This window comes from Puma concolor, chromosome E2, assembly GCF_028749965.1.
Source record: "Puma concolor isolate L17-30 chromosome E2, mPumCon1.1.hap2, whole genome shotgun sequence".
In the NCBI taxonomy this organism is placed as follows: Eukaryota; Metazoa; Chordata; class Mammalia; order Carnivora; family Felidae; genus Puma; species Puma concolor.
The window spans coordinates 15,886,011-15,901,584 of record NC_141681.1 but is presented as its reverse complement, the minus strand read 5'-3'; the positions used below and the strand labels follow the sequence as shown (position 1 = coordinate 15,901,584).

At 37.5% G+C, this 15,574-nt stretch overlaps 1 long non-coding RNA gene across 1 annotated transcript in view; it reads right to left on the bottom strand.

Annotated features, from left to right (window-relative positions):
- LOC147573401 (uncharacterized) overlaps nt 1–14,277 on the bottom strand; it is a 153,996-nt gene extending 139,719 nt beyond the window's left edge. Inside the window, exon 1 of the long non-coding RNA XR_015244723.1 lies at nt 14,096–14,277. This is a non-coding gene — a long non-coding RNA (uncharacterized LOC147573401). The remainder of the gene's footprint in view (nt 1–14,095) is intronic.
- Nucleotides 14,278–15,574: the final 1,297 nt, after the last annotated feature.

The window sequence follows — 15,574 nt, the reverse complement described above, 5'->3', positions numbered from 1 at the left end:
GCAGAACAAATGCAACACACCTTAAACACACTTGCTGAATTGCCAGGCCCTGAGGAACAGGGAACACTACACAGTAGGGAACTATAGGACCTGTTCTTCATAAGGCCATTACCTGAAAGAAAAGGAGACGTAGATGACTTTCCTAACATATAGAAGCAGGCACAGAGATTTAGACAAAATGAGAAGACAGAGGAATTCGTCCCCAACTAAAGAACAGGACAAAGCCCTGGCGAGAAACATAAGTTAAACAGATGTAGTTAACATGGCTGTTGGAGTATTCAATGTAATACTTAAAGACAATCACTGGACTTGAGAAAACAATGGAAGGCATGAGTGAGACCCTTAACACAGAGATAAGGAATAATTTATTAGAGATAAAGGGCTCACTAAATGAAATGAGAAACACGCTTAATGGAATGAACAGCAGGCTGGAAAAGCAGAGGAAAAAATTTGTTACCTAGCATAGAGAGTAACGGAAAGTCACCCAGCTGAACAAAAGATAGAGAAAAGAATTATGCAAAGTAAGAACAGACTTAGGGAATTCACTGATTCCGTCAAACCTAATAATCTTCATATTATAGGAGTCCCAGAAGAAGAGAGACAAAGGGGGGCAGAAAATTTATTTAAAGAAATAATAGCTGAAAACTTCCCTAATCTGGGGAAGGAAACAGATATCCAGATCCAGGAGGCACAAAGAACTCCCAATAACAACAAAACCACATCAACAGCATGATATATTTTAACTGGCAAAATATAGTGATAAACATTTTAAAACCAGCAAGACGAAAGAAAATAGTAACATACAAGGGAAACCAAATAAGACTATCAGGGAATTTTTCAGCAGAAACTTACCAAGCAAGAAGGAAGTGGCATGATATGTTCAAAGTGCTGAATGGAAAATATCTGCAGCTGAGAATACTGTCTCCAGCAAGGCTATCATTCAGAATAGAAGGAGAGATAAAGAGTTTCCCAAACAAAAACTAAAGTTCATGACCACTAAACCAGCCCTGCAAGAAACATTAAAGGAGACCCTTTGAGGGGTACCCAGGTGGCTCAGTTGATTGAGCATCAGACTTTGGCTCAGGTCATGATCTCATGGTTCAAGGGTTCAAGCCTCGCATCAGGCTCTGTGCTGACAGCTCAGGGCCTGGAGCCTGCTTCGGATTCTGTGTCTCCCTCTGTCTCTGCCCCTCCCCTGCTCGTGCTGTGTCTCTCTCAGTCTCTCAAAAATAAATAAATATTAAAAAAAAATTTTAAAAAGCGGGGGGAACTCTTTGAGTGGAAAGTAAAGACCAAAAGTGATATATCAAGGTAGGAACCATAAAAGCAGTAAAAATGAATGTTTCTGTAAAAAATTCAATCAAAAAACTCACAAAATAAAAGGATCTTAAATATGACACCATATGCCTAAAACAGGGTAAGGAGAAGAAAAAAAGAATGGGTTCAAACTTAAATAACCATCAACTAAATAAAGGTGACTATACACAGGTGTTATATACAAACCTAATGGTAACCACAAATCAGAAGCCACTAATAAGCAAAGAATAAAGAGAAAGAAATCCAAATATATCATTAAAGAAAACAAGTAAACCATGAAAGAAAAACAAGGGTCAGAGAAAATCTTCAGAAACAACCCCCAAACAAGTATTAAAATGGCAATAAATAGATACCTATAAATAATTACTTTAAATGCAAATAGACTAAATACTCCAATCAAAAGACATAGAGGGTGACAGAATGGATTATAAAAACCAAAACCTATCTATATACTGCTTACAAGACTCATTTTAGACCTAAAAACACCTGCAGATTCAAAGTGAGAGGGTGCAGAAACATCTATCATGCAAATGGATGTCAAAAGAAATCCAGAGTAGCAATACTTACATTGAACAAAGAAGACTTTAAAACAAAGACTGTAACAGGAGACAAAGAAGGACACTATATAATCATAAAAAGGACAATCCAACAAGAACATATAACAAGGCATAAATATTTATGCCTCCAACTTGAAGCACCTAAATATGTAAAACAGTTAAAAAGAAATATCAAGGAACTGATCGATAGTAATACAGTAACAGTAGGGGAATTTAACACCCCGCTTACATCAAGGAACAGATCATCTAAACAGAAAATCAACAAGGAAACAATGGTTTCGAATGGCACAGTGTACCCAATGGATTTAACAGATATATTCAGAACATTCCATCCTAGAACAGCAGGATACACACTTTTCAAGTGCACATGGGATATTCTCTGGAATAGATAACATATTAGGCCACAAAACAAGTCTCCACAAATTCAAGAAAATTGAAGTCACACCATGCATCTTTTCTGAACACAATACTATGAAACTAGCAGTGAACCACAAGAAAAAGTCTGGAAAGACCACAAATACATGAAGGTTAAATAACACACTACTGAACAATGAATGAGTCAGATAGGAAATAAAAGAAATACAAATTACATGGAAACAAATGAAAATGAAAACACAATGGTCCCAAACCTTTAGGATGCAGCAAAGGCGGTTCTAAAAGGGCAGTTTCTAGCAATATGGGCGTACCTCAAGAACAAAGAAAAACCTAAAATAAATAACCTAAAAAACTAAAAAGAACAGCAAACAAAACCTAAAACCAGCAGAAGGAAATAATATATATAGAGTAGTAAATGATTCAGAAACTAAAAATGAAAAAAAACTTAAAACCCCACAATAGAACAGAAATCAATGAAACCAGGAGCTGGTTTTATGAAAAAAAAAAAAAAAAAAAAAAAAAAAAACTAATAAAATTTATAAATCTCTAGTCAGGCTTGACAAGAAGAGAAAGTACCCAAATAAATAAAATCACAAATGCAAAAGGAGAAATAACAACCAAAACCACAGCAATACAAACAATTACAAGAGAATATTATGGAAGACTCTACGCTGAAAAATTGGACAACTGAAAAGAAATGGATAAATTCCTAGAAATATATAAACTACTAAAACTAAAACAGGAATAGGAAATTTGAATAGACTGTTAGTCAACAATGAAATAGAATCAGTAATCAAAGAACTCCCAACCAACAAAAGACCAGATGAACTCTACTAAAAAATGGAAAAAGAAAAAAATAGAGGCCAACATTATCCTGATACCAAAACCAGATAAAGACACCATGAAAAAAGAGAACTAAAGGCCAGTAACTCTGAAGAACACAGATGTGAGCATCCTCAACAAAATACTAGCAAACTAAATCCAACAACACATTAAAAAAATCATTCACCCTGGAGGTGCCTGGGTGGCTCAGTTGCTTAAGTGTCTAACTTTGGCTCAGGTCATGATCTCACAGTTCATGGGTTTGAGCCCCACATCAGGCTCTGCACTGACACTGCAGAGCCTGCTTGGGATTCTCTCTCTCCCTCTCTCTTTGCCCCTCACTTGCCCATGTGCTCGTGCACGTGTACACACACACACTCTCTCTCTCTCTCTCTCTCAAATAAACTTAAAAAGAATTCACCATGATCAAGTGGGAATTATTCCTGGGTTGCAAGGGTGGCTCAATATTTGTACATCAATCAATGTGATATATCACATCATTAAGAGAAAGGATAAAAACCATATGATCATTTCAATACATGCAGAAAAAGCATTTGACAAAGTACAACATGCATTCATGATAAAAACCCTTGACAAAGTAGGTTTAGAGGGAACATACCTTAACAATAATAAAGGCCATATATTAAAGTCTCACAGAAAACATTATACTTAATGGGAAAACAAAGCTTTTTCTCTAAGGTCAGGAACAAGACAAGAATGTCTACCCTCACTACTTTAATCAACATAGTACTGGAAGTCCTAGCCACAGCAATCAGGCAACAAAAATAAATAAAAGGCATCCAAATCAGTAAGGAAGAAATAAAACTTTCACTATTTGCAGATGACCAAATACTATATAAAGAAAGCCTGAAAGACTTCACCAAGAAACTGCTAAAACTGAAAAACAAATTCCATATAGTGGCAGGATACAACATCAATGTACAGAAATCTGTTGCACATCTATATACCAACACTGAGGAAGAAGAAAGAAAAATGAAGTAAATAAACCCATTTATAATTACACCAAAAATAGTAAAGTACCTAGGAATAAACCTAGCCAAAAATGTGAAAGCCTTGTACTCTGAAAATTATAAAACAGTGATGAAAGAAATTGAAGATGACACCAAGAAATGGAAACTCATTCCATTGCTCATGGACTGGAAGAATATTTTTAGTGTCTATAATATCCAAAGCAATCTACACATTTAAGGCAATCCCTATCAAAATACCAATAGACTTTTTCACCAAACTGTAACAATCCCAAAATTTGTATGGAACCACCAAAGACCCTGAATAGCCAAAACAATCTTGAAAAAGAACAAAACTAGAGTTAACACAATTCCAGACTTCAAGTTATACCGCAAAGCCGCAGTAATCAAAACAGTATGCTACTGGCACAAAAACAGAAACATAGATCAACAGAACAGAAAATCCAAAAATACACCTACAATTATATGGTCAATTTATTCTCATATATGCTTCGATAATAAAGGCAAGAATATGTAATGGGTAAAAGCCTCTTCAGGGGTTGACTGGGTGGCTCAGTTGGTTAAGTGTCTGACTTTGGCTCAGGTTATGAGCCTACCTTGGATTCTGTGTCTCCCCCTCTCTCTCTCTCTCTGCCTCTCCCCGACTTGTGCTCTGTCTCTGCCTCTCTCTTAAAAATAAATAAATATTTTAGGGGCGCCTGGGTGGCGCAGTCGGTTAAGCGTCCGACTTCAGCCAGGTCATGATCTCGCGCTCCGTGAGTTCGAGCCCCGCGTCGGGCTCTGGGCTGATGGCTCAGAGCCTGGAGACTGTTTCCAATTCTGTGTCTCCCTCTCTCTCTGCCCCTCCCCCGTTCATGCTCTGTCTCTCTCTGTCCCAAAAATAAATAAATGTTGAAAAAAAAATTAAAAAAAAATAAATAAATATTTTAAAAAAATTAACTCTTTAACAAAATATGCTGGGAAAACTGGACAGAAATAATGCAAAAGAATGAAACTGGACCACTTTCTTACATCATACACAAAAATAAATTCAAAATGGATTAAAGATCTAAATGTGAGACCTATAACCATAAAAATCCTCGAAGAAAATACAGGCAGTAACTTCTCTGACATGAGCTGTAGCAACTTTTTCTAGGTATTATCTCCCAATGGAAGGGAAACAAAAGCAAAAATAAACTCTTAGGACATCAAAATAAAACTTTTCTGCACAGTGAAGTAAACAATCAACCAAACTAAAAGGCAAACTACAGAATGGAAGAATATATCCACAAATTACATATCGAACAAAAGGTTAGTATCCAAAATAAATAATTTATAAAACTCAACACCTGAAATATAAATAATCCGATTAAAAAAGTGGGAGAATACATGAATAGACATTTTTCGAAAGAAGACTTAGAGATGGCCAAAAGACACATGAAAAATGCTCACCATCACTTATCGTGAAGGAAATGCAAATCAAAACTACAATGAGATATCACATCAGTCAGAATGACTATAATCAACAACAAAAGGAACAAGTGTTGTCAAGGATATGGAGAAAAAGGAATGCTTGTGCACTGTTGGTGTGAATGCAAATTGGTGCAGCCAAAGTGGAAAACAGTATGGAGTTCCTCCACAAGTTAAAAATAGAACTACCCTGCAATTCAGCAATCACACTACTGGGTATTTACCCAAAGAATACAAGAACACTAATTCAGAGATATACGTGCACCCCTATGTTTATAGCAGCATTATTTACAATAGCCAAATTACAGAAGCAGCCCAAGTATCCACTGACTGATGAATGGATACAGATGTTGTACGTACACACACACACACACACACACACAGGAATATTATTCAGCCATAAAAAAGAATGAAATCTTGCCATTTGCAATGGCATGGATGGAGCTAGAGTATAAGGCCAATCAAAAGAAGTCAGAGAGAGACAAATACCCTATGATTTCACTCATGTAAAATTTAAGAAACAAATGAGCCAAGGGAGAAAAAAAGAGAAATCAAGCAACAGACTCTTAACTACAGAGAATCTGCTGATTACCAAAGGGCAGTTGTGTGGGGGGAATGAGTTAAATAGGTGATGGGGATCAAGGAGTACACTTTTTGTGATGAGCACTGGGAGATATAATGGAATTGTTGAATCACAATATTGTACATGTGAAACTAAGAGAATGCTGTATTTTAACTGGAATTAAAATAAAAACTTAAAAACTGTATTTCTTTTTGATACAATTTACATGTAAATTTTATTAATAAAATTTATCTCAAGTAGTTACAAGTATTATTCCATTTATGTAACATTCTCAAAGTGACAACACTGTAAACATGTAGACCAGATTAGTGGTTGCTAGGGCATAGTAACTGGGATCTAAGTGGAAAGGCTCTGGCTATCAAAAATGTAGCATAAGAGGGGCGCCTGGGTGGCTCAGTCGGTTAAGCGTCCGACTTCAGCTCAGGTCACGATCTCGTGGTGAGTTCGAGCCCCGCGTCAGGCTCTGGGCTGATGGCTCAGAGCCTGGAGCCTGCTTCCGATTCTGTGTCTCCCTCTCTCTCTGCCCCTCCCCCGTTCATGCTCTGTCTCTCTGTCTCAAAAATAAATAAATGTCAAAAAAAAATTTTTTTTAAAAATGTAGCATAAGAAATCCTGTGGTGAAAACAGTTTTGTACCTTGACTATAATGGTGGTTACACTAATCTACAGAAAGATAACTGCATAGAATAAATGCACACACGCACACCAATTAGTGTATGTAAACTGGTAAAATCTCAGTAAGGTCATTAGGTAACAATTTCTTGGTTTTGATGTTATACTATAGTTACATAAGATATCATTACCATTGGGGGAAACTGGGTGAAGATGTACAAGGAACCTCTCTGTACTATTACTAGCAACCACACATGAATCTAAAATTTCAAAATATAAAGTTGAAAAAATAACCTTTGTGACTTAGATGACAGATATTGTATGATGGGTGAAAGCACTGGCCTGGGACAAAAAGAAGACTGCTTCTTTTTGACTCTAAGTTACTCAAACTTTCTCTCATCTGTAAAAGGGACTATCTCACAAAACTGTTGAAAAGACTATATGAAGAATGCATTTCAAAGCTCTATGCAACTGAGATAAATAAGTGATATTACTTTTAGATTTTTGACATAATACCATTTGCCATTTACTCAGTGTTTTTATGTGCTATGCATTGTTACAAGACCCTCTGATTAACTCCCCGTTTTCTAATAACATAATATTCTTGTTAACTCTACCTCGTTCTATGAATGTCCTTAATTATATAACTATTACCATTTGACAGAGAACACTTAAAAATTCAGAGCAATTAGTAACTTCCAAAAGGTCATTCAATTAATAAAAGAGTCACCATTATTTAATTCTTACTATATGGCAAGAACATATTTAACATTGTATCACTTCATTTAATGCTATGAAGTATTAGAAATTTCCATTTCATTTAACATAATCTTATTTTTAAATATTTTATTTATTTTTGAGAGACAGCGCACAAGCAGGGGAGGGACATAGAGAGAGAGAGAGGGAGATACAAAATTCGAAGCAGGCTCCAGCCTCTGAGCTGTCAGCACAGAGCCCAAAGCAGGGCTCGAACTCACAAACTGTGAGATCTTGATCTGAGCCAAAGTTGGATGCTTAAATGAGCCACCCAGGCGCCCCTATTTAACAGGATCTTAATCAAGGTTGTACACACATCTATAAGCGGCAGACTTGAGTTTTGAATACAGACCTCTTATATAAACTATTATACTAATTATGTACTTATGGATAGCTTGTAAGATTGGCATATAAGATATAATGTTTTAAAACCATTGTCTTGGTAAGTCTACAAAGGCTATCACTTGAAAATTTTTCTTCTTTAAAGTCTATATTAAAATAAAACTCTGTTCCAGAAACTTTTATTCTGCTGTTTTACTTCTTAAAAAGGGAACTTCTAATTAGGCTTATTATTAATTTCCTTTACTATCCAGGAAAGACCCCCCCCAAAAAAAACAACAAAACCCAGGTTTTGCTAATGAAGCATGTTTATTTACTCTTTAGTATTACTGTGATCCTTTTATCTTTTTACCTCCATTGATCCTGGTCTTAAAAATTATTTTCTACTATACAAAAAATGGATATCTCTAACAGATTATAAGTATCTTCCTGTGTTACCTTCTTCATATAATGACAATCTCTCATTTTTCCTCCAGTTTTATTGAGATATAATTGGTACACATCACTGTACAAGTTCAAGGTATACAGCATAATTGGTTGACTTACATATACTATGAAATTGCCACAGTGTTTAATTACCATCTATCATCCTGCATAGATAAAACAAGCCAGAGAGACAAAGTTCTTCCTTATGATGAGAAGTCTTAGGATTTACCCTCTTAACTTTCATATGTATCACACAGCAGTACAAACTATTGTCATCATGATGTACATTACATCCCTAGTACTTATCTCGTAATTAGAAGTTTGTATTTCCCCTACCCCCTGCCTCCAGTAACCTAAAATCTGACCTCTTCTGACTTTTGTTTTCAGATTTCACATATGAGATCATACAATATTAACTTACTTCATATGAGAAAATGCCCTCAAGGTCCATCCCTTTTGTCAGAATGGCAGGATTTCCTTGTTTTGTTTTTTTAAAAAAAATTTTTTTTCAACGTTTTTATTTTATTTTTGGGACAGAGAGAGACAGAGCATGAACGGGGGAGGAGCAGAGAGAGAGGGAGACACAGAATCGGAAACAGGCTCCAGGCTCTGAGCCATCAGCCCAGAGCCTGATGCGGGGCTCGAACTCACGGACCGCGAGATCGTGACCTGGCTGAAGTCGGACGCTTAACCGACTGCGCCACCCAGGCGCCCCCTTGTTTTGTTTTTTATGGCTAACTTATAATTCGCTGTATCATATATATATATACCATAGCCTTTTTTTTTTAATCCATTCACCCAATGATGGACACTTAAGTTGTTTCCCTGTTTGGTTATTGTAAATAATGCTGCTATGAACATGGGGGTGCAGATACTTATTCTCTTCACATAGTAAATTATGCTTAATAATCCCTAGCTTAGATTTTCTTGCCATCTATTTTTCAACTCACAGCAACCACACAGTTCTGCAAAACTCCTTCTATTAAAGGGTACCAAATAGATGTCAATCTCAGAGGTCTCTTCATGTTCACCCTACAACCCTTGTAGTTCTCATTCACACTAGATGATGTACACATTCTTTACTTAAAACTCTTGGTTTTGGTTTTTCCAACTTTTCTCCCACCTTCTCTTTCACATGTTGCCTCCTTCATTTCAAAATCTCTCAAAGGAGAAATAATCCCCCCAATTTTCCCCATGACCTTCTTCTTTTTCCTTTATCTCTCTTAGGAATCTTTCCTTTATCTCTCTTAGGAATCTTTATCACAAAGGATCCCAATTTTTTCGTCGCCCTCTACCTCTTTCCCAGGCTCTTAAAGCCCATTTCTTCTTACTTGCCAAAGAGTTTTCATGGATGAACTTTATTTCTCTCTAAACCAAATACTGGTTAATGGCTAATCCTGTCACTCACGATTTAATCTTTAGAACTATTTTTCAATCTTTCCTCTTACAATGGTCAACAGATCACTGCGTTCTTACACTGAGGTCTTAAATTAGATAAAATAACCTAAATCAAAATCATGTGGAAGGATTGTTAAAAAAAAATTCAGATTCCTGTGCTTTACCCTGGACTAACTGAAAAAAAAAATTCATACAAGAGAGTGGCAATCTGCTTTTTAAATAAATACCGCATATAAGTCTTAGGCACACAATGTTTGGGAACTACTGCATTATATCAAGTTTCATCTAATTCTGTAGATTCTACCTTTTCAACATTTCTTGTTTCTCTCCTTTCCTATGGCCTTTGCCCTAGTTAAGGGTGGTTTAATCTCTTAGTTGGACATCTGTAATAGGACTTCTTTGCCTCTAGGATATTTTCCACTCTAATTTATCCTTATTAATTTTACTAAGTCACAGCTCTGCTCATTTAATGTGATAAGAATTTGAGAGCATACTATATCCTAGGTGTTCTGGGGCAGGAGGTTCCAAAAAGGGTTGATAACCAGAGTCATTAAGTGAGAGAAGCCTCTTCAAAATAGATTCTCTACCACCCCTCCAATCCTATTAAATTAGAATCGCTAGAAATAGAGTTGAGAAACTTATCTTTAAAAAGTTCCCCAGGCGACTCTTGAAACTTTTGGACAATACCAGACTGGAACATATAAAGACTAAGACATTCTTGTGTATTTCAGAGTGCATTGGGAGAGATGTGAACATATGCAAGTAGGTACCAGGTAATACACTGATTAATGCTATATTAGAAGTACCAGGTGCCCTAGGAAAGATTAATTCTAACTGCACTAAATACCTTTAGTAACACACCCTGCTGGAAAAAATCTTTTCCTCCTCTAATTTCCCACAGCACATCTATTATTCTCTTATCATCTCACTTTTATCTTGCACTATAATTATTTTTGTATATATCTCATGTCCTCTACAATTGTACTTCAGGGCAAAGGCTTGACCTTTTGAGGGCAAATAATCTGACAAGGAATTCTGAGTTCTATTTACAGGATAAAGCTGTACCAAAAAAAAAAAAAAATCCCCAAATTATGCATAGTTATGCATTCAATTACCTCAAAAATAGGATGTCCCTGTAACTCTTGAATATAAGGCCAAATTTATGGATTTTAATCACAGTACAGCATTCAGCAAAGTTCCTTCCACATGGGTATTCCACATAAAGTTATGTGTGAACCAATGGGACCTGGGGAAAATGCCTTTGGATATGCAAAAACATACTTAATATGTCTAGTATCTACCATAAAAGGTTATAGATTCCAAATGAAATCATATGATGGTGGTTTTGGCAAACCAATGCCTTGTAAGCCAAAACCAGTCAGCCTGTTTGTTTTGTGTGGATAGCCCAAACAAATCTGAGGTGTGCTTTATTTACAAATTTTAATTTAAGGGCTCCTGGTGGCTCAGTCAGTTAAAGGTCCAACTCTTGATGTCAGCTCAGGTTATGACGTCATGTTTGAGCACTGTGATCACTGTGTCAGGCTCCACACTTGTCAGTATGGAGCCTGGTTGGGATTCTCTCTCTCCCTCTGTCCGTCCCCTGCTTGCTCCCACATGCGCTCTCAAAATAAGTAAAAAAAACAAAAACATAACACAAAAAAACAAATATTAATTTAAATGTCTTGCTTAGGCAAATATTCTCTGATACACCACAGGCTCTACTACTCCCTATTATCTTACACTAATCTGAGTTTACACATTTAAGTTTATATACGTGGTCTAAAGAGACTTCTAAGGGTGACAGAACTGCTCCCAACCACTTCTGCTTTTTGAGTGTTGGCTATTATAATGGGCTGAATTGTGTGCAACCCCCACATTCCTATGTCAAAGTCCTACCCTCAGCACCTCAGAATGCAGCCCTATTTGAAAATAAGATCTTTAAAGAGGTAATTAAGATAAAATAAGGTTTTTAGGAAAGACCCTAATCCAGTATGAATGGTGTCCTTTTAAGAAATTTGGGCATAGTTTATGTGCACATACAAAAAAACCATGCAAAGGCAAAGGCAGAACATGGTCATCTACATAAGCCAAAAAGAGAAGTTAACAACTTGATCTTGGACTTTCTACTCTCTAGAATCATAAAGAAATAAAATTCTGTTGTTTAAACCACCCAGTCTGTAGTATTATGTTAAGGCTGCCTTAGCAAACTAATACAGCTACCAATTATACTTAACATTAACTCTAACTTAGGCTTTTTTATACCAACATCATGTTTACCATGTTCAAGTCATTCTGCCAGGTACACTGGTGAATACCATTCTAAGCAGCTTAGAATCTAGTAAAGCAGGCAAATTATACAGAAGATACAATTATCAACATAAAAAAGAAACAGTACAGTCCCTAAAGCAAAAATGCCAAATAAAGACAACATTATAATTCTATAGGTTCTCTGGAGTCAGAGTTGTCTATGGACTACATCTCAAAAGATTCAGAAAAATCTTAAAAAACTTAAAAATCTTAAAAATTAAGATGCAACTAAGCAGAGGGGGAAGAACATGCAGGTAAGAAAAACAGTGTACAAAGTCAAATATGTCTATTAGAGAAAACTTTTTTTCCAAGTACAGGTACATCTAACAAGTTTCCTTTCTCAACTCTAAAGCCACTATGTATTTTTAAATTAATGACTAAGTCCTTATAAAATTTAGGCATCTTTTTTCCTGCCAGATAAATAACATTCCAACTGGCTTTGTTCAGTATAATACTGACATCCAAAGAATGTGGTTCATCTCTAAGGTCTCTTGGGCTTCTGCTGAGATTCAGTTTTATTTTCAAATGGTCTGTGAAAGCATTTAAGCAGTTCATGGAACATTCTCTTTTGAAATTCTGGCCATTTTTTGATCTCTTGCCTATATATCAAATCTCATCACATTATATGGCTTCACGATGCAGGTAGCCTGTGTTTTCTTAAGTGCCTCCTCTTCTGAAGAACTTATTACACAGTTCATTAATGTTTCATACCTAAGCATTCTAATGTATTTAATTTTTTATTTAATGAAATTTCTAACCTAGAGGCTGAGGAAGTTATTCAAAATGTTTCATCCAAGCTGCTGGAAAAGTGCTCATTAGCAGGGAGTTTTGAAGATGGAATATGAAGAAAGAGGTTGGCAGGAACCTAAACACATACAGATCTAAGCTTTCATAAATGCTTCTGTGCCTTAACTCTAGAGGAATAAATTCCTCCTGATAAGCAGGTAAGTTTTGCTGAAGTTTTCTTTTAGATTTTGGTGACTGGAATTTAACAATGACTTGTGTGATTTGTTAAAAGATGTGTTTCACAATAGAATACTACTTGGCAATGAGAAAGAATGAAATATGGCCTTTTGTAGCAACGTGGATGGAACTGGAGAGTGTTATGCTAAGTGAAATAAGTCACACAGAAAGACAGATACCGTATGTTTTCACTCTTATGTGGATCCTGAGAAACTAAACATAAGACCATGGGGGAGGGGAAGGAAGAACAAAAAAAAAAAAAAAGTTAGAGAGGGAGGGAGCCAAACCTTAAGAGACTCTTAAAAACTGAGAATAACCTGAGGGTTGATGGGGGGTGGGTGATGGGCATTGAGGACGGCACCTGTTGAGATGAGCACTGGGTGTTGTATGGAAACCAATCTGACAATAAATGTCATATTAAAAAAAAAAAAAGAGATGTGTTTTAAAGCCACAAGTTTTTTTTAAAAAAATTATCTATCTGTAGAAAGCCTTCTCTTCTGTCATTTCAATGTTTACTTTTATAAGACTTATGTGAGACCAACATCATCAAATGAGACACACGTTGAACCAAAGGCACCATATTTAGCACCTGGCTTCAATTATTTTAGGTTACAAGGACTCTCTTAAAGAAAGGAGACTCAGCTGAATTAGTTTGATTCTTGGAATGGTTTAGGCTCAAAGCAACTGTCCATTTTAACCTCTGCCTTCAGATTTATGGGAGATTAAGAATTTAAGGCAGGGGGCACCTGGGGGGCTAAGTGAGTGAAGCTTTGGCTTGGGCCCAGGTCATGACCTTCAGGTTTGGGAGTTGGAGACACCACTGGGATCTCTGTCATCAGCACAAAGCCTGGGATCCTCTGTACCACCAACCGCCCTCTCAAATATAAACAAACATTAGAAAAAAAAAAAAAAGAACTTAAGTCAGAGAAGCTTTGAGACTGCTACAGAGAACATGAAAATTCTGGTCTTTGTCCATTACTCGGGTAGATGGAATTCTGCAGTCAGGAAGAACCAAAATTTAACTCGAACTGCACTCAGTGTTTTAAAACTACAAAACGCATACAATGTAGTAAAAAATTCGCACTATAAGAAGTTACTGAATTTTCACTTTTTTCTTTTTTGAGTACCTGTTCCTTGTGTGACACAGTGGACGAGAGTTTCCGTAACCCATTCAACCAGGAGATAGGATTACCCCACGCTTACCTTAGGGAAACAACTTGCACTTTGTAACTGGGCAGGAATATCGTTTGGTTAGAGAGAAGGGTAAAGGAAACGAAGGCCGGTGGTGTGACCCTAGCACAGGCCCGCCGTTACTCTTGAGGAAACTGCCTCACCCCGACAGCTCCTCGTCCACCTAGCGGGGCAGCTTTTCCCGCGGAGTCTCGTCTTCCGGCCAGAAGTCACCTCGGCCCGCCCACCCGGAAGCCGTCGTCTTAGCAACTCAGTAAAGTCCCTCCAGCATTCCTTCGCCACGCCCACCGATTTGGGCATCTGGAGCCAGTTTGCCTTTGATTGGCCCATCTCTCCTTCACTCTAGGAGACGTTTGGGGCGGCGAGATTCCAAGCCTCATACTTGAATTTGTGGCGCGTAGAGTCCCTGAGGTGCACAATTGAGCTGGGCGTCTTACTGGAGACAGCAATCTGTGGTGAGCGACACTGAAGGGAAAATGACAAAAAGGGCGGTCGGAGGTGGAGGGACAATGAGTCAAAGAGGCCGTTTCGATCTGGCGGACTTCAGTCGGGTTGCTTCACTCGCCTGAGGCGAGACCTCTGTTCGCGGACTCTTCAGTCTCTAGATTCTGACCTGGCGTCGTTTTTCTCTCGATTCAGAGACTGCGCGTCTGCCCCCGTTCAGTCGCCCCTGAAGGAAGGCTCCTCCTAAGGCCATCTTCTCTCTTATTTTAGTGCCTCTCCCAGAAACCACTCTCCAGCTCTGACGTGCTTACAACTACCACCAACTACACTTTATTCCCCACTGATGTCTTCCACAGTTCTATCCTCGTCTCCCTCACCAGCAGTATCATAAAGAAACATTACATCTTCCTTTGTCTCTGGAAAAAATGCCTTGGCAGAGATTGGTGAGCGTCCCGCACCTCAGAAACTGAATCCAGAACTTTCCTCATCGAGAAAGAGGATGCTGCTGTGCTAATTATCCTAAGTGGGAATGTAGTGAAGGTCACGTGGAGAGCGCACGTGACAGCGCTCTATAAAGCACCACAGAAATGTAAGTTAACTATTGTTGCAGTTGCTGACTCTGAATGATGATGGATTCATATCAAAAACACGGTTATTTTCTTGGTCGGACCCATCGATACATGCATTTCATATATGTGTTGGAGTACAGTTAGACTCTGAGGCTTGATCTCAAACAAAAGCAACCACTGGTTAAAACCTTTTCAGTAAATTTTACCTTCTTTGTCTGGAATGACATGATTTCCCCCCACTCCCCAATGTATTTAATGTCAAAGTGAGATTCGGGACCATTTCAGGAGTTTTATGGTATAAATGGACAGCTTTCCTTAACATCTCCTGTCTATGACTATGAAAATCCTCGATTTCTAATTTGAAAATTTAACTTGTCGAGTGCCCAGCCTCTAGAACGGAGGTTCTTAACTTTGGTGGGAAGGAGGACGTAGTCCCCTCTAAGAACCAAGAAAAACCTTGGAGGATTTGTATAGAATA